Below are 27,204 nucleotides of genomic sequence, written 5' to 3'. Positions count from 1 at the left end.
CTATACATTGAGGGCAGCATTGTAGGAGAAATTTGAGTCTCTTTTTTTTTTTTAGTTTGTTTTTTATTTTTGAGAGACAGAGAGCAAGTAGGGGAGGGGGTGGAGAGAGAGGGAGATAGAATCCCAAGCAGGCTCTGCACTGACAGAGCCCAATGTGGAGCTGAAACTCATAAACCATGAGACCACAACCTGAGCCAAAATCAAGAGTCAGATGCTTAAACAAGAGATTTGAGTCTTAAGTGACAGATTTTAAATAAAAACAAGAAAATAGGGAGCTGATACCCGAAGCATAAAGGCCCAAACATTAGATGAAAATTACATTAAATGAATATTGGTTACATTTAACCATGTTTCAGTCCTCCATACAACTGCCAATTGAAAATCTATACATCTGGAAAAATGATCTAATTTTTCCAGTTACCATTCTTACATTTTTATACTACACTGAAAAAATAATTCTGTAGAATATGGGCTTCAAAACAAATGGAATCAAACCAAGATGTTCTTTGTCTAAGGAATGTATCCTGAATTAAGGCCATGAGAACATTCACAATCTTGTGGCAATTTTGCAAAATAGGATTTACCTTGATGACTTCATAAAACTTTGCACTGTAATTTTACCCACAGACATTTTAATTCTTCTGTAATCTGATATGCATGTTGCTGGTTGAAAGGATAAACATGAATTCCTTTTTGTATTTTTTCCATCATTGGTACATGTTATCCAACACCTGACGGGCTGTCAGGACACAAGCTCACTAAGAGCTGGGGCTAGGGTTTAATTTGCTTCATGAAGCACGACCATGGCACGGAGCCACATGCATATTTCATTCATTCATTCATTCATTCATTCATTCAACAAACACACACTGCTCTCTGTTACTGTGCTCAGCAGTCTGTACAATGAGGAATTCTGCAGAACAGAATAAACAAATCAAAGAAGGAAAGTGGTGCAGAGATATTTTTCTATCTATGCAGAAGTAGTCCACCTATGTGTAGATTCACAACCTCGTTTATGATGATTTGGGGCAAACCCCACAGACCAGTTTCCTCTTTGTTCTTTGAGGTCCCTGGAAGGTCTGGTATGCTGGCCATGGTACACAGTCAGGTCTTGTTGATTCTTTCGTAAGGCTCCTAACCCCAGGACAGAGAGGCGAACTGTAATATAGAATGTCTTTCCTAGTTTACTGCTTTTGACTAAAATAACAACATTCACTCTGACATAATGACTGTACCAATTAGACTTAGGCAAAGAAAAAACTCTGATGGAATAAATTTAGTTATGGGAATGGATGCCTCTCCAGAAGTCCCTGCAGTAATTATCTGTATTCTCCCAGGGGCTGGGAGACAGGCATGGTGTGGGCCTGAAGTCCACAGGGAGGCCCAAGCTTCGCTAAGTAGAGGGCCTCCTTGTCCACCAAACTCCTCACTGGGCATTTCACCTCCTTTCCTGCACTGCACCCCCAGCACAACCTGCTGGGGGTGGAGCTTAATAGGGGTTACTGAATGCCAGGACCTGGGCAGCAAGAAGGGCCCAAACGATCTTCAGGCTGAAGCTTCCAGACTCTTGCCTTGAATGAAAGCCCTGACGCAGGGCCTCAATCCATCCACATGTGCACACAGCAAATATATACTAAAGGAAAGAATGGCTACATCAAATTTCATGGACATTAAAATACAGCCATTCTTAAAACAGCTCAGGTCCCTTCTCTGGGTGTCTGTACACACTGGAGTTTCCTCCGACGCAACGCCCTTTGTGTAGAAGACCTAGAGTGGAGTACAGGGTTGTTGTCACAGTTTCTTGGGGCACCGAGTTACAGATCAGTAGAGGGTAGGCATTATCTGGGGTGACTTTAGAAATAAACAAAATAAAATGGAAATTCCATAGAAAGTAATTTTGAGTAATTGCTTAAAAATACAAACATCTCTGCACTATGTCCAACAGAAACAAGTGCTTATACTGTTTTGTTTTTCCAAATGAAACTGCCAGCCAAGTTGAAAAAATCCTTTCTATCCCTGGCTCCTGCCTATGAGGAAGAGCAAGGCAAGCTGTACATCTGTGGCGGACACTCAGAAAACGGCAGCCCCTCCCCGGGGATGCTATTAGTGTCTGGGCTTCTTGGAAAGACAGGGAGACATGTGAGAATCTGATTACTATTCAGATCAGCAGCGAGGCCCGGGCTGTCTGGAACTGACATCGCCAGGTAAATAAAAGGGCATTCACTGGAGACTGCGCATGTTCTTATGTCCCGTCATGGGAAAGCGTATGCCTGTACCCACAGCATTCATGGCCATCTTGTGAAAACTGTCTCCAGCCCCCAGATGCAGGGGTATGCTTTGCGCACAATGTAATTTACTATTCTGTGCCACTTAGCACTTCCTCCACCAACATAGTAGTAAAACACGTGGCCCATTTCGACTCTAGTATTAGGTGGGGATTGGCAACAGCCTGGGGTTTCATTCTTGGTTCCCCTACTCATATCCCAGCATGTGACACTATCCACTTGTCAAAAAGGACATGTATCAAACAACAATAGCAAAGCCATTGTCTCTGTGGCTTAAATGAATTCATGACTTCATAATAATAGCTAACATGTATTGACATCTTTCTCTGTGCCAGTGGCTGTGCTTAATATTCATTATTTTACCACAACCCCGTGACATTAGTATCTTCATTTTCCAGGAAAGGAACCTGAGCACAGGGAGGGTAATTCACCTACTCCACGTCACACAGCCAGTAAGTGGGGTCACCAGGACTCAAGTCTGGTTTGTTTCTGACTCCAAGCCCAAGCCTGTCACTCCTCCAGCATCGGGGAGGACAAAGCATCTTAAACTGCGGACTGCAGGTTGGACTCTTTCAGCTCTCTTCCACCCCCTCTCTCATAGGAAGGTTTCAGGTAATCCATCAAGTTGTATAAAGTGGTTTCTCAATCACACACAAATTCGATTTTCCTTAAGTATCAACCCAACTTTATCTAAAAACCCATCTTAAAGTTAACTTGCAGGGAGTTGAGGGGCTGGGGTGACGCGGGTGTTCTGGGCCTCTCTTGGGAATGTCTGCGGTAAGACTACACCCGCCATATAAATCTTGTCCAAGAAAAGAAAAGAAGCTGGGTTGTGCAGGGTCGAGTTACTACAGCTGCCTGGACCCCTGCTTACAGACTGGGGAGATCAGAGGGGAGCCAGGCCAATTTGATTCCAGGCCCAGAAAGTCGTGTTTGAAGCGAACCCTCTCAGGTTTCCAAGGAGGGAAGGTTTGCTGGGAAGCTGCGAGTGTGGACTGAACAACGAATTCCGGGCTATGTGGTTCCTTAGAGAAGCCAAGGGCGGCAGACTGGATAAGGAGCCAGACTCCTTTCTACCTCAGATAAGATTGAGGCCTCTGTCTCTGAATGTGTTATTAATACTCTGCTTGGTTCAAAAAGAGCAAGTGCTGTTCTTTTCCTGCAGAGTGAGAGTTAGAAGAGACAGTGACTTCCCCAAGGCAGGATGACCCCAAGGTTATAAACCCAAAGAGGGAGGTCCCATCTGGGCCTCTGGGAAACAGCCATGGCTCCAGCTCTGAAGCATGGCTGCTACCGCAGTTCTCCCTTACTTGCTATGTAATCACATTTAATAAAACATGAATATTGTACAATAAAGACTGCATTTTCATCAATCTGTTTGTGAGATCAAGTGGTATGCTTGAAAATATGAAATATGCATCAAAATCTATTACAGCCTCCTCTGGGCATTTTATATACATCTTTACCTGTGAGAACATTTCAGAGAGAGAATCTAGACTCGACGGAACACCCAAAGCTTTCCTCCATTGCAGTGAGTTATCAGCATAACATTTTTAAAAATGCAAATTAACCTTTGAGATTCACACGCCCTCCACCATCACCCTAAGAAACATGTTCCCATTCATGTGAGCAATTACTGCACTTGCCCCTGCCCCCCATCCCAAGTCCTGCTAGCCCCATCTGGCAGGAACCAGCCAAGCTTTCCTGGGTCCACAGCGCCTCCTAGTACAGGTTACTGCAGCTGGCTCCTCATTGCTTCCCCCCCTTACTTCTGAAAGGAGGGTGCTTCTATGCCACACGCCTCTCCCCAGCCCTCATCCTTGCCACCACCCCCCCACCCCCGTGCTGTGGTCCTTGAGTTGTTTGGTACACAGTAAATAATTATCTAGAACTAGTAATTCCCCCATGGACATTCTCCCTCTCATATGCCCACCCATATTCTCTCTAACCTCCTCCTCCTCATTCCCTTGCAACCCTGTTGGAGTTTCTCCATTGGAAAATCTCTATCCACTTTATAATCCTCTCTCCCTTCCATCTGGGAACAAAATATTAACCAAAATTAGGGCTGAATGACATAAAAGTGGTGTTGGTAATCCAAGTGCATCCAGGAAAGGGACGTGCCTGCATCTGCCATGGAGGTAAATACAATTATGCTCCGGTGCTGTTGCTAAAGCTCTGAAAAGTATCCAGAAGTGCCTTTCAATCTCGAGACCCTAACTACCTCATTCCATTTCTCCAAGGACACCTGCTTTCCTCAAGCACTAGCATTCAAGATGAACTTTAAAAATACTATTTTACTCACTATGTTTGTTTTTCTGTTGTCTTCCATAGTGAAAGCCTTGATGCTGTTGTATTTCCCTATGCAGTTAATCCATCCAGATTGCGGTTTGTTTGTGAGCCGGCCCACAGAGCAAGCTAGCCATTACTTATTTGTAATGCTTTCCATGGAGAAGTGTGGTCTGCACATCAACCGTTCGGTCACCCTACACTCTGCTTAGGCCCATGCCTGTGAGGGAGACACCTTTTGTGCATCACCTCACCTCCTGTCAGCTTCACCTCTTGTAGCCACTGCTGCAGAAACCCAGGTCCCTGCAGGTTGCAACCAGGTTCCCACAGGTGTGAACCACCAGCTACTTCCCTCGCCACACCTGCTTCAGGTCGTCTCTCTGATGCTGAGATATGGGCCACCTGGGAGAACTGTTTCACTCAGTCATCACCTAGAAGTGTGGAGACTTAATGCCCTGTGAGGGGCCCTCTGACCTGTGAGGCATGGGAGGTGGAGTCAGGAAGCCTCCTTCATTGCTCAGGTGGACAGTTCTGAGTTTTGCTCCAGAAAATTCTTCAGAGTACCAAAGAGCAATCATGCGGTGACCCCTGGTAGTGCCCAGTTCGATAACACATCTCCCCCCTGTTTGCTCCCCTGTCCTTCACTCTTGCTCCCTGGGACCACATCCCTGCAAATTAACCCTTGTCTCAGGATGTACTTTTGGAAAACACAGGAAGGGACAGGCTGTTTCTAAATGTTCCCTACTGTGCACGTGGATTACCTGGAGAACCAGACAGGGATGTGGTCTTCTTACAGCAACAATCTGGAAGCATCGCTCTTGGCTCGTTTTGCTACTCTGGGCACCCGAACCAAAAATATATTTGTGACAAATCCCAGAAGAGCTTCAATGAACACGGGTTCCATAAAGACTCTAAAGGAACAGCTGCTCCTTGCTCTAGAATGAAGGCAAAAGATAGTTTATCACACAATTAACTTAAATGTTCAATTCCTCACACATGAGAACCTCTTTCAACCCATGTGGAGAAAATACTGCATTTGCTCTGGGCTGGTCCAGATTTCTTGGCTTTTTTTCATTGGCCAGTCCTGCATTTTCTCTTCTTTGGATTTGACTTGTCCTACAAAGTTTGTGCGAAGATGTCATTCCTAGGATCAGGTTCAAAGCTGAGCCCCAGAGGTTTTATTGGCAGAACTGTGGAAAAGGCCTGGTTCCCTCCAGCAGGCTCTGGAAGGTGCCTTCCTGTATTTGGAGTGCCCATGGTAGTACTCACTGCAGCCTGCACAGCTCTGAGGTTGGCCTGGGTCTGATGATCTCTGGCCCCTGCTCTGCACACTGGCCTGTTGCCGAGACAAGAGGGGAGATCCATCCTTTTCCTCTGCAGAAAAGAGTCACTTTCTGACTGGGGTCTGCACTGAAAAGGGGTTCACAGAGCAGAAAGAGAGTCCTCTCTCATCCTGCACTCAAAACATCCTTCCTCCAGGAGTGATGTGGGTTCACTGACTACTTCCTGTCTGAAGCAGCGTGAGCTACTAGCAGGTGGAGACAGACATCCTGGCTGTGTGAAGTTGGGTGCTCAGACCTCTTGGAAGCAGGTCAGTGCGACCTGTTGGAAAGGACGTGAGGCGCTGATAGAAAGGGGGGTGGGGAAAGACGGAAGCTGGCAATCCCTCCTGGCTCTGGAGACAGCCTTTTGCCCAGGTGTTAGAAAATGTGACAAGGTGGTCAAAGGAAAGCAAACGCTGGCTTGGCCCTTTTATAAATGCTCTAGTGCTGATGGCTAGAAAGAGTATAAGATGTGAATTACTTTACTTCAGGAAGAGAAAACCCCAAGGCAAAGCTTCAGTCACGAACTTTGTCTGGAGGAGGCAAGATGCTTTCCTACCCTCCTCTCCCCGTCACTTCTGGAAAGCACTGCATGGAGTTTCCTAATTGCCACAGGACAGGCTCAGCCCCCCAGGTTCTCTGGGAGAGACTGTCTGAGGCCTGATGGGGGTCACCAGGCTGTTGCCAATGTAGAAACAGAATGGTGGCTACAGAGTGCCACCTAGAGGCAGAAGTGGCTAAATATTCAGATGGACTCAGGCAGATACAAGCACGGTAGTAGATCCTATCTGCTTTTCCCACCTTCATTTACTTTAGGGAGGCCTAGGAAGCCCAGCCTCATGCCCCCAGCTCCCAGCCCTGGACAGGCTCAGGCACAGCCTGAGTGCACACTGAATACAGGGAGAGAAGTCAGCAGACAGACCCCAGAGTTCTGTCAGCTTCCTCCAGATTTTTGGTTTTTGTTCTTTTCTTCACATTTACTCTTAGCAAATGTATTCTAGCCCTATAGACTCTTAGAACTCAGAGAAGGAATGTTTATTTTTATAAACTAAATCGACACAGAATAAGTGTAAAATCCATACTTCCTGACCCAAACACTGTTGCTTTCCTTGATTCTTCCTTTAAAGAATCTACTTTGGGGGCATCTGAGTAGCTCACAGTTTGTGGGACTGAGCCCCGCAATGGGCTCTGTGCTGACCATGTGCAGAGCCTGCTTGGGATTCTCTCTTCCCCCAACCCCCTCCCCCCCCCCCTTCTCCTGCTTGCACGTGCACTCTCTAAATAAATAAATAAATAAATAAATAAATAAATAAATAAATAAATAAATATTCATTAAAAACAAAAAGAATCTACTTTGTACCCAGCTAAGAGTGTGTCTTATTAGTTCCCACTGTAATTATGGCTGGCTTAAAAAACACTATTTTTAAATTTTTTTAATGGTTATTTTTGAGAGAAAGTGAGAGACAGAAGGTGAGCAGGGGAGGGGCAGAGAGAGAGAGGGAGACACAGAATCTGAAGCAGGCTCCAGGCTCTTAGCTGTTAGCACGGAGCCTGACACGGGGCTCAGACTCAGGGACCACGAGATCATGACCTGAGCTGAAGTAGGATGCTTAACCAACTGAGCCACCCAGGCGCCCTATTTTTAAAATCTAAAACACCGCCCCTGATTCTTAGAGTTCCCAGACTCCTTTTAAATCTCACGGACCCTTTGACCTGAAGAGATTTAATGCACCCATATCCAAACTAATTTAGCCATGGTCTCAAGGCGTTTGTGAATCATTCCTCTCCTCAGTCAATCCATGGATGGATTAAAAAATCCCTCCGTATCTGAGAACATTCTGCAGAAGTCCTGAAGACATACCGCATACTGCAACTGGTCCCACAGAGCTGGTTCTAAAATATTTTTTAATGCCTTATTCTCTAAACAAAGTCTAAGGGCAGAGTCTTGGCCTTTGTATATGCTATTCCCTTTGCATGGAACTCTATACCACTCCCAGTATCCAGCTATCCATAGCTGCATAACAAATTACCCCAAAACTCAGTGGTTTAAGTCAATAGCTTGTTACTATTTTTCACAATTCTGTGGGCTGACTGCGTTCACATGGGCACTTCTCATTCTGTTACAGTCAGATAACGGCTGGGGCTGAAATTATCAAAAGGCTTCTTTACTCACATGTCTAGGGCTGGAAAAGCCAGGGCTGATTGGGTGTCTCTCCCCACCATGTTGCCCTTCTATGAGGCTAGCTGGGCTTCCTAACAGCTTGGTGGTCTCAGAGTAAGTGTGCCTCTTACATGGCATCTGCTTTCCCCTGAACAAGTATTCTAAAAGGTCTAGGCAGAAGCTGAAGGCTTCTTATGACCTAGCCTCAGAAGATCCAGAACATCACTTCTGCCACATTCTATAGGTCAAGTAAAGGCCAGCCCAGATCCAAGGAAAGAAGAATTAGACTCCATATTTCAGTGGGAGGAGGAGCAAAGAATTTGTAACCATCTTTAATCCATACAACCTGTTTGGCCAAGCACCATTGGATGCTTTCAGTTTCATATTAAATGCCATTTTCTTAGGGAGGTCTTTTCTCATCCTAGACTAGGTTAATCATATTTTTTTGTACATGCTCCTATAGTGCTCTCGTGCTCATGCTCTTGCCATCTCTCTCTCTCATGCGCGCGTGCACACACACACAAAGAGGCTTTTCGTATTTTCACATTTGTTTAATATTTGTCTTCCCCAAAGACTAAATCTCTCAAGGACATAGGAAATGTCTTTTATTCACTACCGGTCCCAGGCACCTATACAACGTCTGGCTCCATGTTCAGTTTCAGAATTGAATTAGATTGATTTTGGGTTTTCAGTTGATCAACAGAAGGAATATATAAGGATTTGCAGGAAAGCTGAAACTAATTTAGGGTGTGTTCTCATGCAGCTCCCTCTCACTGTAGTCTTACTTGTCATCCATCTGATTATGACCCTCTTTGAGCTCTCTGCAAGAAAGGTCTTCATGTTTCAGAAGCCTGTCAGTCATGTAGTCTGACCCCTGGAATACGGGGGGACTCAGAACTTTGAGATGAGGCAGATTGTGGGGATGGGTCTACGGCTGGAAGGAATCTGGTCTCACAAGCTGAATGTGGCAGTTGATGTGTGGGCACAGACAAGAGGTGGCCAGTCATTCAGCCCAGCTGTCAGGTCAGGAGGCTCTGTGCAGTCACAAGTGTCTTGACAGCTGGAAAGGCCCAAAGACAGGGAATTCAGAGCAGACCCTTACCAGAAATCAACTCTCAAGGGGCCTTAAGGTCAGCAGATGGTGAGACCTCATCCTCCAGTTGCTGGGCCAGGGGGTGGCTCCATGAACTCCAGTCTCTGGGAGTCCCTACTCTTAGAGAGACTGGAACCCTAGACAGGGCACTGAGATAGAGACAGGCGCACAGGATATAAGACAGGCAGCCATTTTCTACCATCAAGGTATGAGGTAGTGCTTGGGCATGAGGCAGATCCAGGCCCTCAGTGGTCAATACCACAAGTCAGGAGGAACAACTTTTCTGTTTAAATCCCTCTTGCTAAGCTCTGGCTGCACATTTGTGGTAGCCATTGGAGCATTTGCCAAATATATTTGCTCTCCACCTCTGAGGACATGGTAGGGCTGCATTTCCAGGCCCCCTTGTGGTCTGATGGGGCATGTGACTAGTCTGGCTAATGAGTTATGAGATCCAGGGGCACGTGTCCCTTCTGCCAGAGCCTGTAATTACTGGTGCAAGACCCTGGGAGATCTCCTTTTCCCTGGCCCCATGCCCAGCAACACTGGAGATGGCTGGCCCAGCCAGGCTGAGTCTCTGAGTCACTTATGATGAACAGCAGGGCCTTGCCTCCCATAATATCTGTGTAGCTGGAGGGGCATAAAAATCTGTGGGTTTTTTTTTTTTAATTTTTTTTTTCAACGTTTATTTATTTTTGGGACAGAGAGAGACAGAGCATGAACAGGGGAGGGGCAGAGAGAGAGGGAGACACAGAATCGGAAACAGGCTCCAGGCTCTGAGCCATCAGCCCAGAGCCTGATGCGGGGCTCGAACTCATGGACCGCGAGATCGTGACCTGGCTGAAGTCGGATGCTTAACTGACTGCGCCACCCAGGCGCCCCAAAATCTGTGTTGTTTTTAAGTATCTGAGACTTTATAGTTGTTTGTGGCTGTAGCACAAACTGGCCTTGAAGGCTCTCACTTTGGCTATACATCAAAATCATCCAGGGGCTTTACAAAGTCCTGATGCCCACTCCCACACCAGAAACCCTGGTTTCATTGGTATGAGTATTCTGGGAATCAGGTTATTTTTAAACTGAACTTTTTGTTTTAGAATACTTTTAGATTTACAGGAAAGTTGAGAAAGTAGTCCAGGGAGTTCCCATATGCTTCTCACTGAGTTTCCCCTATCCCCCTATTGTTAACATCTTATGTGGGGCACCTGGGTGGTTCAATTGGTTGAATGTCTGACTCTTGGTTTTAGCTTGGGTGGTGACCCTGGGGTCACGGGATCGAGACCTGTGTCAGGTTCTGTGCTGAGTGTGGAGCCTACCTGCAATTCTCTCTCTCTTTTTCTCTCTCTCCCTCTGCCCCTCTCCCCGTCTGCACTCACTCTCTAAAACAAAAATTAAACACATTAGTATGGTCCTTTGTCACTACTCATGAACCAATACTGACACATTATTACTATAAAGGTTCATTCATCATACAGAAGCCCTTAGTTTTTACCTAATGTCTTTTTGGTGTCCCAGGATACCTCCTGCTACATTACATTTAGTCATCTTGTCTCCTTATGCTCCTTTAGACTGTGATAGAGTCTCAGACTTCCCTTGTTTTTGATCACCTTAACAGTTTTGAGGAGTACTGGTCTGGTGTTTTGTAGACTGTCCTTCAACTAGATTTGTTTGATGTTTTTCTCATGGTTAGACAGGGTAATGGGCTTTGGGGAGGACAACCCCAGAGATGGGCACCAATCACGGGCACGTGACTTATCACTGTTCATGTTGACCCTGATCACCTGGCTGAGGTTGGGTTTGGTAGGTTTCTCCATGGTAAAGTTACTCTTTTCCTGTTTTCACCTTATACTCTTTGGAAGTCATTATGCATAGCCCACACTTAAGGGGTAGGAGTTATGTTCCACCTCCTTGAAGGAGGAGTATCTACATAAATCATTTGGAATTCTTCTGTATGAGAGATTTGTCTACTCTCCTCCATTTGTTTATTTATTCAATAATTTATATCAGTATGGACTTGTGGATATTTATTTTATAAACTGCTTATGGTCTAATATTTCATTGCTCAAATCATTCAGCTTTGGCTACTGGGAGCTCTTTCAGTTGGTTCCTGTGTCCCTTTGACATATCCCCATCATTGTGGTGAGCACTTCCTTATTCTCTGGTACTACAAGATGCTCCAGGCTTATCTTGAATCCTTCCTGCCTAAGCCCCAGGATCAATCATTTCTTCAACAAACCATGGTTCCTTTCATTGGAGGATGATATTAGAAGCCAACATCCAGGTGCTTGGTTGGGCATCAGGATTGTAATTTTAATGTGCAGCAAAGTTGGGGACCCACTGGCTAAACACATAGTGATTCTCAATCTTGGCTGCACCTGAGAAGCACCTTGAATGTTGAGTATGGCATGGTAGGTAGTTCTTCATAGGTTCATGAGGCTCCATAGCATACAGAATTAATCACATATCACAAATTATTTACCAGATAAGACACCCATTCAAATGAAGGGTGTTTTTGTTTGTTTGTTTTTTGTTGTTTGTGCAGTAATTTGCAAGTACTGTTTATACCAACATTTCCTGGAGCTTAAGTATCTTAGCATAATTTACATCTGGTGCTGCTAGATTTCTTCCCCCCCCGCCCTCCACCACTCCGCTGGAGCTCAGTCCTCTCAACACCCAGAGAATATGAAAGGGGGAAAAATTACTCTCAAGGCACCAAGGATCTAACCCCAAGGGATATAAGCCCAAAACACTGAGGTGACCATCTTCTTTCCAGGACTAGGAAGAGAGCTCAAATGATTTGAAGTGTGTGTGTGTGTGTGTGTGTGTGTGTGTGTGTGTGTGTGTGAGAGAGAGAGAGAGAGAGAGAGAGAGAGAGAGAGAGAATATATGAGCACCTATGAGCATGTGAAAGTATGTGTGTATGTGTGTGTGTGAACTGTAAGTGTGTGTAAGTCTAAGTGAATGTGTATGGTTGACAGTGAGTGTGCAAATGTGTGTGAATGTGGGATATAAACTTGAAATTGTGTGAGTGTGCATGAAACACTGTGAGCATTTGGGGTGGGGACAGGTCACCATGACCCTTTGTGGGCATTAGCCCCCATAGCCATCCTCATTCCTCACACCGTCTTGAACTCCTAGGCGACTGTCTCCGCTCCAAATTCATGCCATGGGTGCCACGAGTGGCACAGTGCCAAGCCTCATCTCTCGCCCCCTCCTGAGAACCTGGGTGCAGCACAAAACAGTCAAATATTTTCCTCTCCTGTCATTACTAACTATAGCTCCACAAGTTCTCAGATCGCTGTGCTAGCTCATTGCCATAATTAGCAATTTTCTGATATCATACTAACACTGGTTAATTATTCCCTCGGAGACAAAGCAAATTCATGGGATGCCGAGGGTAAGTGGATAAATTCTTCTCTGAAGAGTAGCTCAAGCATTTGTGTGTTAGTCACACTGCAGTGTGGTCTCAGAAAGGGCTCAGTGACCTGGAGCAGGGCCACAGGTGAGGACCGCAGCAAGGCCTCATCATCACAGTGGTGTCCACCTGCCCTGCTCCCCCTCCACCTCACAAACACCGGAAAATTTGGGAACCTGCTCTTCTCCTGTCCTTCACCGATATTATGGCCTGCCCACAGCAGCCCAGCTTGGGGCCCTGGTGTGAAGAAGGCAGTTTGTCATCCCCACCCTCCTCAAGCTGCCTATGCACCCCAGTGTCACGCACCCTTTCTGTGTTGCAGCAAAACTAACCTGTCTGCATCCCACCCTTAGGGCCCTGCTTTATGTCTGCTTTTCCCCTTGGGGACACATAAGTACTTAACAAGGTTGCCTGAGCCCTTCTGCAGGCAGGGTTTCCCAGAGGGGTGTGAGATGCTGAGAGGCAACAAAGAGAAGGGGGTCGGCACAGCTGTGGCTCCTTGGGCACGGGAGCAGCCGCCACTTCTCCTCTCCAGGGACACTGAAAAAGAGAACTGGGAGTCCTGGGGGTACATCATTACGTGGAACACGCCACAAACCTCTCAAAGGCTCGCTTAGTGAAAAGAAGTAAAGAAACCCACAAAGCTATTTTTGCCTGTTATTCTATTGACGAAGGCAGACACTGGGTTCCTTTGCCTGTATTTACTCAAATAACAACCCGAGTGGTGCCTTCCTTTCGTACGTGAGAAAGTCCCTTCTTGGTGGAAAGTTTAGGCTTGAGATCTCATACCTGGGGCTTCTTCTCAATTCCCCGAACACAGAGCAGGCTGCACGGTGTTGTTATGGCATGTCCAGGCAGGTCAGGTGCCTTCACCTCTCCCCGGCCGCCCCCAGCACAGGGCCTTGTGACAGCCTCTTGTCTGCCTCATCCTGTTTGGTTTGGATGCTTTCACCAGCGAGCCCCGCCACCCTGAGCCAAAGCACACTGTGTCGTGAGGGGCTGTGCTGGGCCGTGGTTCAATAGATTCTACAGGCCCAGGCACCTGGCTGCTCAGGGACAGCGTGACTACATGGCCTGGCTTGCTGGGACAGTCTCAGGTGACACCTCTTGTCCTGGACTAATGGCCTAATAACTCCCCAGACGGTCTTGATTTGGACAATAACTATGGTCACCCTGTGTGGGAGAGATCTAAGGGCCAGCACCATCTCCTTGGCCTCTGAAATCTGGCCGCTCCAAAGCCACTCTGAAGCTCCCCTGTTGGAGAGGGGTGAGCTTGCTTCCCAAAGCTCTGGGAAAGCCAGCGGAAAGTGAGGTAGGGTGAACACGGGTACTGCTCCCTGCCCACGCGCAGAGACCTAAGTGGCTGGTGCTGCGCACCCATGTCTGTTAAAACTCATTCCAACTCCTTAAGGCCTAGCGTCCTTTCTGCCTTTCTGCATGTCTTCAACCACAGGTATCCTCTCTCTTTGAACCCTCAAGTCCACCCCAAGCTTCTTTCACCTCCTTTAACATATTCCTCCTGAAATGTTGGAGAGGCAGCATAGAGCAAGGCTCAGGATTACATGAGCCTCAGCTCAAGTCTCAGCTCTATCACAGAGTAGCTCTATGACCGTGGGCGAGTCCCTTTACTGCCACAAGCCTCAGTTTCCCCATCTGTAGAATGAGAGGGACAGAGGCTGCCGCACAGAGGGGGTTAAATGGGTGAATACATGGGATGCACTTGGAACAGAGTCTAACACCTGGAAGTATTAGCTATTAAGTACTACATGTTACCTTCCTTCCTAGATTGTAAGTGTTCTTCCTTAAAAAGCAAAATTCAAGAATCACTGGGTTCTACTGCTGAAACCCAATACTATACTGTATGTTAACTAACTTGAATTTAAATTAAAAAAAAAAAGCAAAATTCAGGGCATCTAGGTGGCTCAGTCAGTTAAGTGTCTCACTCTTGATATCAGCTCAGGTCTCGATCTGACAGCTGTGAGATCAAGCCACACATCGGGCTTTGTACTGAGCATGCAGCTTGCTTGGGATTCTCTCTCCGCCCCTCCCCTGCCGGCACACATGCGCACGCACACTCACACTCTCTCTCTCTCTCTCAAAGTAAATGAACATTTGTTCAAAAGCAAAACTCAAAGTGATTTGCTGAGTAATGACTACATACCAGGTGCTTTAACAACCACTGTCTCACCAATCCTAGAGCCAACTCTGAGAGCTGGGGGGGGGGGTCACTGGCCCCCTTTCACAGATGGAGAAGAAAAGGTTCAGAGAGGTTAATTAATTAGCCCAGAACACACAGCTTAGTAATTAAAAGATCAGAGATGATTTAGAACACAGGTCCTTTCTCCAACTTATCACACTACCTCCCCATCTCCCTCCACACAAACCTCATGATGACAAATAAGCCTTTGTACTGACATACATTGCAGTTTAGCTATGGAGGTTTACAACAGATGACACTTAAAATCGGTAGTGCTCTTCAAGAAAAATCAAATGGATTCCAGGCATCAATTTAAGAGAAGGACAGTCATGTACACAGGCCAAGCAGTATTAGGAGCTTTAGCCAAAATCAATATGTTAGTGTTCCCCATACTCCACCCCAAATATGTGCCATTGCGTCTGCTGATGGTCTTGACTTCTGGATTGAAAGCAAGATGTTCAAACAAGGTTTGCCATTTTCAGACAGAGCAATGAATGTTGTTTCCAGGTACAAGGATTTACTTCTGAAAAGAGGAACTATCACTAGCACCTCCTGGGCTCTGCCACTTCCCCTCTTGGGGCCTCAACATTCTCCTCCGTACAGTGGGACAGTATGAGGTCTTCTCTAGGACCCCAACAACTCTTATTTTGCAGGGGTCCCTGAGTCACATATGCTGCTTAGGTTATATCTGCTTTCTAGAAAGTTTGCCTGAGCAAGTAGTAGAGTGGATTTAATGGTGGCCCCCATCCTAGGATCCCCATTAGGATGGCCACATCCTAATCCCCAGAGCCTATTTATATGACGTTATTTTTTTTAAAAAGGTCTTTTCAGGGACGCCTGGGTGGCTCAGTCGGTTAAGCTTCCTACCTCGGCTCAGGTCATGATCTCATGGTTGGTGAGTTCCAGCCCTGCATCGGGCTCTGTGCTGACAGCTCATAGCCTGGAGCCTGCTTCAGATTCTGTGTCTCCCTTTCTCTCTGACCCTCCCCCTGTTCATGCTCTGTCTCTCTCTGTCTCAAAAGTAAATAAACATTAAAAAAATTTTTTAAAGGTCTTTGCAGATGAAATTAATTTAGGGATCTTGAGCTGAGATCGTTCTGGATTAACCAAGTGGGCCCTAAATCTAATGACAAGTGTCTTTTAGGAGACACACAGAGGAGAGACGTAGACACATATCAGAGAAGTCCATGTGAGGACAGAGGCAGAGAGACTGGAGCGATTTGGCCACAAGTCCAGGAATGCAACAACCACCAGAAGCTGGAAGAGGCCAAGAACAGATTCGCTCCCACTGCCTCTGAAAGGATCCCACCCCTACAACCCCCTGAATTCGCACTCCTGGCATCCAGAACCATGAGAGAATAAATTCCTGTCGTTTTAAGCCACCCCTTTTGTGGTAATTTGTTATAGTATCCATTCAGGAAACAAATATAAATAGTTTTATATGACCACAACGTGGTGATACCCATGTTCACTTTTAAAACACAAGTTGGCTTCATTTGTAAATGTTTCTAAAAGGAACTATTCAGTGGAATTACTGTGACTGAAATCAAGATTAGCCCCAATCTGTTAGAACACCCAAAAATTATTTCCAGTAAAAGGAAGAGGTGCCCGGGGAACTCACTGGACAAATCCCTCGGGCTGTTGGGGTAGTTCACACCTTTATGCAATGTTTCCTTTCCTGGGGCCATTCTGCTGCTAAGACTCTCTATTTGTTAACCAGAGTACAAGTTAACCCTGTCTCTTGTTGCAGGGATTGGATTACCAAAGCAGTTTGGGACACATTAGAGTCCTGTCTATATGCTTTGGGGGTCAGAAGAAGGGAGAGGAACAGAGACCCATACACCCACCCCAGCCAGGGAGCAGGCTGGAGCCAAAAGAGTAGAAACTCCTCAGTTGCTGCGTCATTTTGTGACAGCACAAGCCACAGCCCTGAGTCTCTTCTTCCTTTCAGCTAGCCTCCAGAAACGAACTGTTCCTGCTGGCCAACTCTTCACCCCATGTCAGGCTTCAGTCCAGCAGTCAGGCTCTTCCCACCACACAATGAAGGCTGCTCTGATGTAAGCCTTCAGTGACCTTCTGTGGCAAGAGTCCAGAGACCCTCTCTAGTGCTGGACCTCAGTCCTCTGAACAGTTGACCCTTCCTCCTTCCTGAAACCCTCCGGAGGTTTTGAGGATGCAACCATTCCTCAGGCTCTCAGTTTGCCCTTCTTCAATCTCCTTCCTAGTTTCCTTCTCTCCTCTTCTCTCTCCTCCTCTCCTCTCCTCTCTCCTCCTCTCCTCTCCCCTCCCCTCTCCTCTCTTCTCTCCCAGTGCCATCCTCTCAGGACTGCCAAGGCTCAGACTCACCTGACATAATGTGATGATGAGTTGTGTGTGTCAACATGACTGGGACACAAAGTGTCCAGGCATTTGGTCAAACATTATTCTGGGTGTGTCTGTGAGGGTGTTTCTGGATGAGATTACCATCTGAATCTGTAGACTGAGTAAAGCAGATGGCCCACGCCAGTGTGGGTGGGCATCATCCAAACATTTGAAGGCCTGTATAAAACAGAAAACAGAGGAAGGGAGAATTTGTCCCTGCTCTACCTGACTGGTTCAGCTGAGACATCAGTCTTCTGGTCTTGGACTGAGACTTACACCATCAGCAACCCTGGGTCTCAGGTCTTTGGACTTACTGAATTATACCACAAGCTATCTGGGACCTCTGGCTTACAGACAGCAGATTAGGTTATTTATTCCTTAAAATAAATATTTTTGCACATATGTTTCTCTGGAGAACACTGACTAATAGAGGTAATCAATACAATGTGGATTCTTCGGCCCTGTCCCAGGTCCAGTGAATCAGAATTTTTGGAGGAGCCCACGAATCCTCATCTTATAGGCACCATGGGAGGGTTCTTATTCTCATGTGCATGAGAACACCTGCTCTTCTCTGAGATTTGTTGCCAGCAGAGAGCTTTCATGGATTGGTAGTATCTTCCCTTTTTTGGCCAGCAAGATCATAAGTTCCCCCATTCCCTTATATTCCTTCCCCCCCCTCCAAAGAGAGTGGGATGGGAGACTCCAGGAAAACAGCTTCTGGGCTGGTCTGGGCAGGGAACCCCCCAGTCTGGGTCTGTAGAGCAGGCCTTACATTCAAGTGGGGCCTCTCCAGTGGAAGGTAACTGATGGTTTATCTCAAAAATAAAGTATTGCAGCAACTCCCAGAAAGACCGCTTTCTTATTGTTTAATAGAATCTGCAGTAATTAAAATCAGCCTTCTAGGAATGCTCAACCAAGTAGTAACATATCAAAATGTGAAGAATATCCTTCCATGTTGGTTCTTAGTGTTTGGTTTACTGAAGGTAAATGTTGTCACTTCTCCTGAATGATTTCACACAGGTGAGACCACCAAACCCACAAGTTTATGAGAGCCACATCCAGACCAACAGGCTAGGTTTTCCCTAATGTCCAGGCCATATTTATAATGCCTCCTAGATATTCTCTACCTGGATGCCTCAGGCTGCCTTTCACTCAGCATATCCAAAACCACTTGATCATCTCTCTCCCCACTTCCTCTCCTTACTTCCTCCTCCCTATTCCTTACTTTGGTTAGTGGCAGTAGTGTTCATCTAACTGTCCAAGTCAAAAATTCTGCTGTCATACTCCTTCCCTACCCCCCTCTCTTACTTCCCACAACCAGTTGGTTATGAATTTTGTCTGAGCTATTTCCTCATTACTGCTTTCCTCCTCCCTGTCCCCCATCACAGCCTGCCTCAGTTCAAGCCCCATCACTTTCTGCCTGGGCTTCTATAAGAAAGGAGAGTTTTTTTCAGACGTTGTAGGGAAATTTAGAGTTCTAGAGTCAGACTAACGTACGTTCAACTCCCAGCTCTGCTATTTATTAGCTGTGTGCCTTCAGGTGAGTCATTCACCTGCTCTAAGCCATAATAGTTTCCTTCTTCACAAAAAGGGGTAACAAAAACATCTATCTCATAGGCTTCTTATGAAGATTAAATGAGATCATGCTTAGTACAGTGCCTGGCACAATGTACTGATTCAGTACATATTAGCTCTCAGTTACTATCAATTCTGGTGGGTACACAAGACCTTCTATGCGCTGGACACAGCCTTTCATGCTCCGTCTGTGCCCCATGCATTTTCTCATGCCTGGGATGCACCCCCTCCTTTGTGATCCAGTCGACCACCCATGCTGATTCTCCAAAAGTGAACTTAGGTGTCACTTCTTTGTGACATGTCAGTAACTTGAAACCGACCGCGGTGGGAGCATTTACACTGAAGAAATTGGCAAATACTGCAAACAGGGGCTTGGTTTATCATTCTGATGATTGTCTAGACTTGACAAAGTGGTGGAGAAAAAGTTAATAATGAAGATTAAATTTAAAAGTGTGTTGTGCCTATAGCTACTACAATTGCAAATCTGTTCTTCTAGTATTTGAAAACTAGTATCCAATTTAGCAAAGAAGTTGCTCACATCATTGACAAATGAGTAAAGTTCCAATATACATCTTTGTTGTTTCACTTTCATCTTATGAATATAAACAAAAATATCAACCAACATTTATGCTGACAGTACACTCATTTACAATGACATGAGTGACTTCTCTGCCAAATCAAACAGCGTCAAGCATTGATTTATAGTCTGCTTTTGTTACACTACTGGCGATTGAACTGTAAAGACTAGATTTTGCAAGAAATAGCAAATCACACAGAAGTTATACATATAAACTGAAAAATAAGTATCTACCTTAATATTTATGTCATTTCCAAACTTAAAGGACTAACATCACTAATAGAAAAATTTATTTTAATCTTCAAGGGGTATAAATTTCACTGTAAATGTAAAATTCTTTTCTGGATTCTGACTCTTAAAATACTAAAATGCGGAGTAATCTGTTAAGTTTCCAAAATGTAAGATGAAGACGGATACAGAAAATAAAAGCAAACATCATGGGAGGTAGCAGAGCAACTTCATTTGTCAACTCATGGTAGAAATGTAACCACAGGCTGGCTGAGGATACAGGTTCAAGAAAACAAAATTTTAAATCTGTGAAAATCAACTGGCTATATATAATTTACAATAAAGAATATTATTTTGTTTTATAATATATATATCCTTTATGTCAGTAAACTGTGTGGTCAACTTATTTGTATATATTTATGTACACTTTTTTTGAAGAGTCCATAATTGATCATTTACCGGCACACCACTGGTGCTAACCTTCTAAGTCTTCTGCCCTTTAGGATCTCACAGTACAGAATTCTAACAGGAAGTGAAACCAGTAGGTTACACAGACACGTAGAGATGTTTGCTGCTAGAATTCAAATGAGTGAGACATTATTTCAGCCATGTGCAATTGCCAGGCTTTGTTCATAGTTCATGTTCCTCATGTGCCTTTTTAGACTTTGTAAATTGATGAAAAATGGACATACAGCAAAGTACATAAAGTTCACTGCTTGTAAGTGTATTCCTCAATGTGTATGTCTATTCATACAATGGAATATTATGGACCAACTGAATAGAAATGAACCCCTGGTACAAGGACCTCAAGGAGGAATCTCGCAGATACTGTAGTGATGATAGAAAGGGATGAGGGACCTCAGGCAAGCTGAGGGCCAAGCATAAGCTAGCATTACCACTCCCACCCCCCAGGTGGGATATGTGTGACATTCCTCAGGCACTCCTGGCTGCCCAAGTACAAAGGAAAGGACAGAAAACAAATGGTTAAACTGATAGAGTCTCCATGGGTTTACAAATATCTTAGTAAATTACAAGAAAAAGGCAATCTTAACAATAGCCTAGAAATTTCTAGAAACCTATAGACTCAGTTTCCTGGAGCCCCAACATCACCACCCCCTTCATAATGATGTGGGGGAACAAAGACAAGAAGGAAATGACAGATAAAATTAAATTTTCTTATAACCTGCAGCCCATTGACAAATACTTGAGGCAGGCAGAGTAAAACATTTCTCCAGGAACACCTTACTGTCTCAAGTTAATGCTTTGCTAGAGGGAAAAACAGCCTTAACTTGACAATAGCTAGGTCTCCTGTAATCCGTGAGTCTACTTTAGCATATGAAAATCACCTTGGAAACTTCCCTTTTGATTTTACCTCCCCCAGCCCCATAGTATATAAGAAGTCACTCTTCACAACCCCAGTGCAGCTCTTTCTGCCCAGGGGTCCTGTCCCCATGCTTTAATAAAATCACCTTTTTGCACCAAAGATGTCTTCAAGAATTCTTTCTTGGCGGTCAGCTCTGAACACCCATTGCCCCCAAACCCCATCAGAAACCAAACACAGAAGAGTGGATTCTCCATGATTATTTGATTGTATGATAATTTGAACCTTACCTGCCTCTCTTAAGGGTTCTCACTGAAGAATACAAGGCCCTCTCCCGGGTGCAGGGTGGCAGACAGTTTACAGCGGCTTTTCGGGGCTGCCCTGCAGGTTCGTCCCCATAGCCATGGCAGGCATCACTGTGGCTAGGCGAGGAGGAGGGGGAGGGGAGGGGGAAGGGGGAAGGGAGGGAAGGGGGAGGGGGAAGGGGGAGTAGGGACAGAATGAGGAAGGGAAGAGGAGGGGAAATGGGCTGAGGTGGGCTGAGCCAAAGCTCAGGCTTCACTCATCTGCCCACAGTGGCCATGTGGTGAGGGCAAGCTTGCTGGGCCCTCCAGGTGAGGTGTGCGTGTAGGCTCCCCGGGCTCCCACTCAGCTCTTACACCCCGTTCATGTTTTGCAAGGAGATTCCTAGCCGAAGTCAGGGTTTGTGGGGGGGGCCCACCACAGCCAGGGAAATGATCACGGGAACTCACTCTGATCCTCCCTTTCCATGGCAGAGGACTCCAGGGAGGAAGCATCACAGATGACCCTGCACTGTCTCTTCGAAAAACAGCATGTTGTCAGAGGGGTGGTCTGGCCGGGCACAGGCTGAGCCCTCGCTCCCCACGAGGTGAGGCTTGGAGGCCGTGGTCTGGGCGCCCCATGTGGTCAGGTCTGTGTTGTAGCCATAAACAAAGCTTTCTTCTTGTGCTGGCCACGGAGAAGCACTGAGGTCACGCACATACTGTCATGGCCTGGCGGTGGCCCCATCACCATCCTAGGGACACGCAGCCGTTTCCTGTGGAACCTCAGATCCTGGGGACCTCAGATCCCTGGGCCGACTTCCGGGCCGACCTTCAGACCGGTTCTTTTACCAAAACCAAGCAGTGTACGCTTTCAAATGAACCGTGCCAGGGTAGAAACAAAAGCAGAGTCTCTGGTGAGCAGCCCAGCAGCGGGCGCCCCACCTTGACCCCTGACCCTTGTCTCCGCCTTCCTCTTCCGACTGCTTGGTTGCAAGCAGAATCACGCCTTGTGATTAACAGGTGCGGAGGAGCCAGTGGGCGAAGCACTTCTTCCCTCAGCATCTCCTCTCCTCCTTCCGAGGGCCCGCTTCCCCCTTGTGCTGTAGAAATCTGGAGAATTTGCCCTCCCCTCCGCCCGGGACAGATGGCTGTGTGTAGTTAATATTTAGAGCTAAATGACACCTGCATGCTGCCTGGGGAACAGTCCTATTAAGAAAATTAAAAGCAGGGGCGCCTGGTTGGCTCAGTGGGTTAAGTGCGGGACTTCAACTCAGGTCATGATCTCGAAGTTCACGAATTCCAGCCTGTGAACTGTGCTCACAGTTGTCAGCTGTGCTGGCAGCTCAGCGCCTGGAGCCTGCTTTGAGTTCTGTGTCTCCTTCTCTCTCTCTCTCTCTGCCTCTCCCCTACTTCGCTCTGTCTCTCTCTCAAAAACAAATAAACATTAAATAAATAAGTAAGTAAGTAAATAAATAAATAAATAAATAAGCGAACAAAGCACCGCCAAGCAACTAACACGTTCTGAGTGGCCACCTCTCTGTAGATTGATTTTCTCAACGGGTCAAGGCTCTCAGGCTGTGCTGTCCCGTTGGGGAGCCACTCCACACCTATGGCTGTTGAGCACGTGAAGGGTGGCATCTGGACTGAGACAGGTGCTGAGTTCAAAACCCACACTGGATTTCAAACAAAAAAAAAAGTAAAATAGCTCATTAATAATTTTATATGGATTATATTTTTAATTAACAGACTAGATTAAATAAAATAGATTGTTAACGTTTATATCTCAGCTGTTTCTTTTCATTTTTTAAAATAGGACTGCTAGATTACCCATATGAGTTGCATATGTGGCTAAGATTATACTTCAGTTGTTTTAAGGGAATATTTACCTATATATTCCAAGGGAATCCAGACTTAAAAAAAATAACTAAAATCACAACAACTAAACCAAACACTTCGCTTCCACCACCAAGATATTCCAAAGGTTTCCTACCCAGGGTGGTGGGAGTGGCTGCCTGGTGTGGGCAATAAGGGTGTGTTGTCTGTAGAGAAATTAAAAACAATAATAAAACTCAAACAAAGGTCAGTCTGTTTTTTTTTTTTTAATCATCATCAGGGCCAAATGGCTCCTTCCTGGCTGAGTGAATGGCTCCTACAGCACCCCACCCCTCAGATGCCTCCCCTGCGTCCCACCCCACATGACCCTGCTTTGGCTGACAGTGACGAGGGTGGCATTGAATCTTTGGCCTGCTTGGGGGCCGCGTGCTGACATCCCCTTTGCTTTCACATGGGCCCTCACAGTTCTGCAGTCCTGACCCTGCTCACCCTTCCACACTGTCCACCTCTCCCTATACCTCTTCCTACAGTCCTCCATGGGGCAGAGAAAGCGAATGCCTTCCTCAGGGATGAGAATCTGCTGGACAGGGGCCTCTAGTTCAAAATGCCTTTGTTGCCCCCACCATGGGCTTGGGGCTGTGCTATGTGCCCTCGGGCTGCAAAAAGCATAGAATTTAGGAAAGGCTCCTGTATTAGGGTTCTCCAGAGAAACAGAACCAATAGGATGTGTATAAATAGAAAGAGAAAAGGATTTATTATAAGGAATTGGCTTATGCAATTATAGAAGCTGGCAGTTCCCAAATCTGCAGACCCAATGTCCCTGTTCAAGTCCAAAAGCCAGAAGCTGTATAGAAACATGAAGAGCCTGTTTCAAAGGCCAGCAGGTTGGAGGAATTCTCTTTTATCTGAAGGGTCAGTCTTTCCTTCTATTCAGACCTGCCACTGACTGGATGAGGCCTACTCACATTATGGAGGTAGACTCAAAGTCTACCGATTCAAACACTAATCTTAACCAAAACACCCTCACAGACTCACCCAAAATAATATTTGACTAAATATCTGGGCACCATGGCCCGGCCAAGTTGACACATAAAATTAATCCTCACAACTCCTCACGCATGGGCTTCTCTCTGCCAGGGAAGAGGTAAGAAAAGGAAGAGGCTGTTGAAGGGGCTCACGTTCTTAGCTGCACAGTCCTGAGCAGGCCATTTGGCCCCTCTGTGCCAATGTCCCCTTCCATACAGTGGGGACAGTGGTTACAAGGGCCGGAGGTAACACATGTAGAGTGCTCAGGACCATCCCAGGCACCTAAGTGCCACCACTGTTAGTTTTACAGTGCAGCTGGGACTGTGACCAGAGGAGGTGAGGAATTGGGAGCAAAGAAAGAATGAGGGGTATGCCCGGGTAGGTCCCTCAGGGGAAGGGGGAGATTCTGATTAAACTCAAAATCACTTCCTATGACTTCGTGGCTTATTTCTTTCATTGCCTTTTAGCTTTTGGATCCAGGCACTTTTGAAGGTAGAATTTCACCAGCTTGTGAAAATGTGTCCCAAACCTGCTTTTGCCTGGATTGAATACCCACATGTGGGTCAAATACCCAGGAGGCCTGGAATTGCTTCCTGTGGAGGGCGCAGGAATTCCTTATGCTCCTGCACCTCCTGGGTCCCAGGTTCTTCCAAACCCTGCATTTATGCCCGGGATGCTGAGCCTGGCTCATCTCCCTGCTCTCTAACCTGAACTCGTCCTAGCTGAGTGTTTGAAGTGATTCAATAGCACTGATGCATGGGAGGACTGAAGCTAAAAATAGGCACCTTTTCAGAGCAGGAGGAAGCAGAGTCCTTAGTAACCATGGGGTTACAACCCTGGGGTTGGTGGCAGGGGGAACCAAAGGAGTGACCTTGGGTAGATGAGCAGTCACAGGTCCCGTATGTATTTATTGAGTACCTACTGCCCACAGGGTATGGGGGATGCTACGCTCTTTTCTCATGGCTCAGAGAGGAAGGAATCTCTCATCCTCCCTCACATCGCAGACTGGTGAGAATTTGACATCCACTGGGTCCTACCCACCAGTGAGAACCCAGCTCCCTTCCCATCTCCTACTCTTGGATCCATGCTCATTATGCCTTCAGGGACCCAGGGCCAGTTTTCCCTGCAGAGGAGAAGAACTGGCATTTCCCTCTCAGCGGTCCTTCCATCCATGCGGCAGTGTGGTCCAGGAAACAGAGCTGGCAAATGCGATGGCTTTAATGCACGTATGGAACCAACCCCCTCTCTCTTGCTGCCTGCCATGGTCTTTCTCTGGCACCGGGGTGCTTCTGGTTGTTAGCACCCCACATTGTTGTGGTGAAACACCTCTCTGGGGTTTGGGGATGAAAGAGACAGATTCAGAGGGGCACAGGAGAAGGCAGTATCCTGCACTCCAGCGTGGTAACTATAACAAAATCAGTGCTTTGTTCCCAGAATGGCTCTTAAGGCCTGTATTTATGTCCTCCAGTCGAAGCTCTGGGGGTCAGGCACAGTTGATTGTAACCCCAGACCCTGTGTTGAACACTCTCAGGGAGCAAAATGTGACCTGGACAGAAGCCCATCTCAGCAATGTGTGGGCCTGGCTTAGGAACCTCACCTAGGACCTTGCACTCAATCTAGTGAGGAGGTGGCAAGTGCCGTGAGGCAGATGTGACATGTGTGCTTGGGGCTGAATTTTATGCAGAGGATACTGAAAATGATTCACCTCCCTGTTCCCAACCCTGAGCTCCTTCTGGAGGAGGATGGGTGGTGTGATGGAACTGAGATGTTCAGGTGGTCGCACTGACTGTGGAGCTCCAGCGGGGCCCACACAGGGTCCCCAGCCCTCAGATCAGGGCAGCTTCTTTGCTGGGGTCTGGCAGACCCCTTGCAGTAGCTGGTGCAGGAGCAGCTCAGACCCTCGTCAGTGGGCACAGGGACTGTGGGAGACAATGTGGAAGGAGGAAGGGTGTGCTGGGGCAGGCACTCAGAGATTTCAGACTGGTCAAGGCTCAGAAATATCTCGGGAGGTTGTTCTCGGGTTGCTAACTTTTTAATTTCACCAACTAAAGATGTTAAAAGAGAAAACTACAGGGGCGCCTGGGTGGCGCAGTCGGTTAAGCGTCCGACTTCAGCCAGGTCACGATCTCACGGTCCGTGAGTTCGAGCCCCACGTCAGGCTCTGGGCTGACGGCTCAGAGCCTGGAGCCTGTTTCTGATTCTGTGTCTCCCTCTCTCTCTGCCCCTCCCCCGTTCATGCTCTGTCTCTCTCTGTCCCAAAAATAAATAAACATTGAAAAAAAAAGAGAAAACTACCATCAATTGTCAGCAACACTTCATAAGAGTAATGACTGTTTTAAAAGTTTTTACTTATTTTTTTGAGATAGAGCAAAGAAGAGAGAAAAAGGGCATGGGGGAGGGGCAGAGAGAGAGAATCCCAAGCACTAATAATGGAGAGGCTGATGAGGGGCTCCATTCAGGGTTTGGACTCAAAAACTGTGAGATCATGACTTGAGCTGAAGTCGTATGCTTAACCAACTGAGCCATCCAGGCACCCCAAGAAAGACATTTTCAATACCAAAATGTACTAAGGATTTTCTAAACTAGAATAAAGGCCTATTTTTCCTTTGAAAGTGTGTGTGTGTGTTCATATATAATTATATGTAACTAATATAATATAATTACATATATTATACATAATATATAATTATATATGACTATATTGTACAATATTTGTTATGTTTTATTTATAATATATTTTCTATTTTTCTTTTTTAGCCCTCTTTTTTCTCTTTTCCATGCATGTGTCATTGTCTCTATTTTTTCTTATTTATTTATTCTGCAGTAAACACCCTCCTAGCATTTGGAAAAGTCACAGGAACACTTGGTAGTCATGGGACATATTTTTACTGCATTTACAGAGCCATGGTTTGCACCAACTGCTGTATCATTTATCTCGAGTAGACATACTCTCTGCTATGTTTAGGAACATTCCACTTGTAAGCCCCATCAGATTGTGCTCAATATGTATTTATCCAGAACTCTTGAGATACTCACCAGCACCTGTACCTGGTCAGACCTACCTGTCCCCGGGGGCGTGTCTGGCAAGACTCTCTCAATCTAGCTAATGGAGGGCGGTGGGGCCCTGGCTTCACATGGCCACACCCCAGGCACTATTCTCACCCCCATTTTACAGGGGAAAACTGAGGCACCGGGAAGCTAAGAAGCTGTCCTGAGGGTGCCTCCTATAAGTGAAACACTCAAGCC

At 46.3% G+C, this 27,204-nt stretch overlaps 2 long non-coding RNA genes across 2 annotated transcripts; both read right to left on the bottom strand.

Moving 5' to 3' along the window:
• On the bottom strand, positions 1–21,253 carry LOC123384426. Its single transcript, XR_006595486.1, has 2 exons — positions 21,106–21,253; positions 1–5,506 (listed from the first exon to the last, which is right to left on the bottom strand). It is a non-coding gene; the product is annotated as an uncharacterized LOC123384426 (long non-coding RNA).
• LOC123384425 lies at positions 8,591–19,319 on the bottom strand. The gene is made up of 2 exons (XR_006595485.1): positions 17,100–19,319; positions 8,591–9,114 (listed from the first exon to the last, which is right to left on the bottom strand). It is a non-coding gene; the product is annotated as an uncharacterized LOC123384425 (long non-coding RNA).
• Positions 21,254–27,204: the final 5,951 nt, after the last annotated feature.

The sequence above is a fragment of the Felis catus genome, chromosome A3 (genome assembly GCF_018350175.1).
Source record: "Felis catus isolate Fca126 chromosome A3, F.catus_Fca126_mat1.0, whole genome shotgun sequence".
Classification (NCBI taxonomy): domain Eukaryota; kingdom Metazoa; phylum Chordata; class Mammalia; order Carnivora; family Felidae; genus Felis; species Felis catus.
The sequence above is the reverse complement of the archived record's forward strand: the minus strand, read 5'-3'. Positions and strand labels throughout refer to the sequence as shown.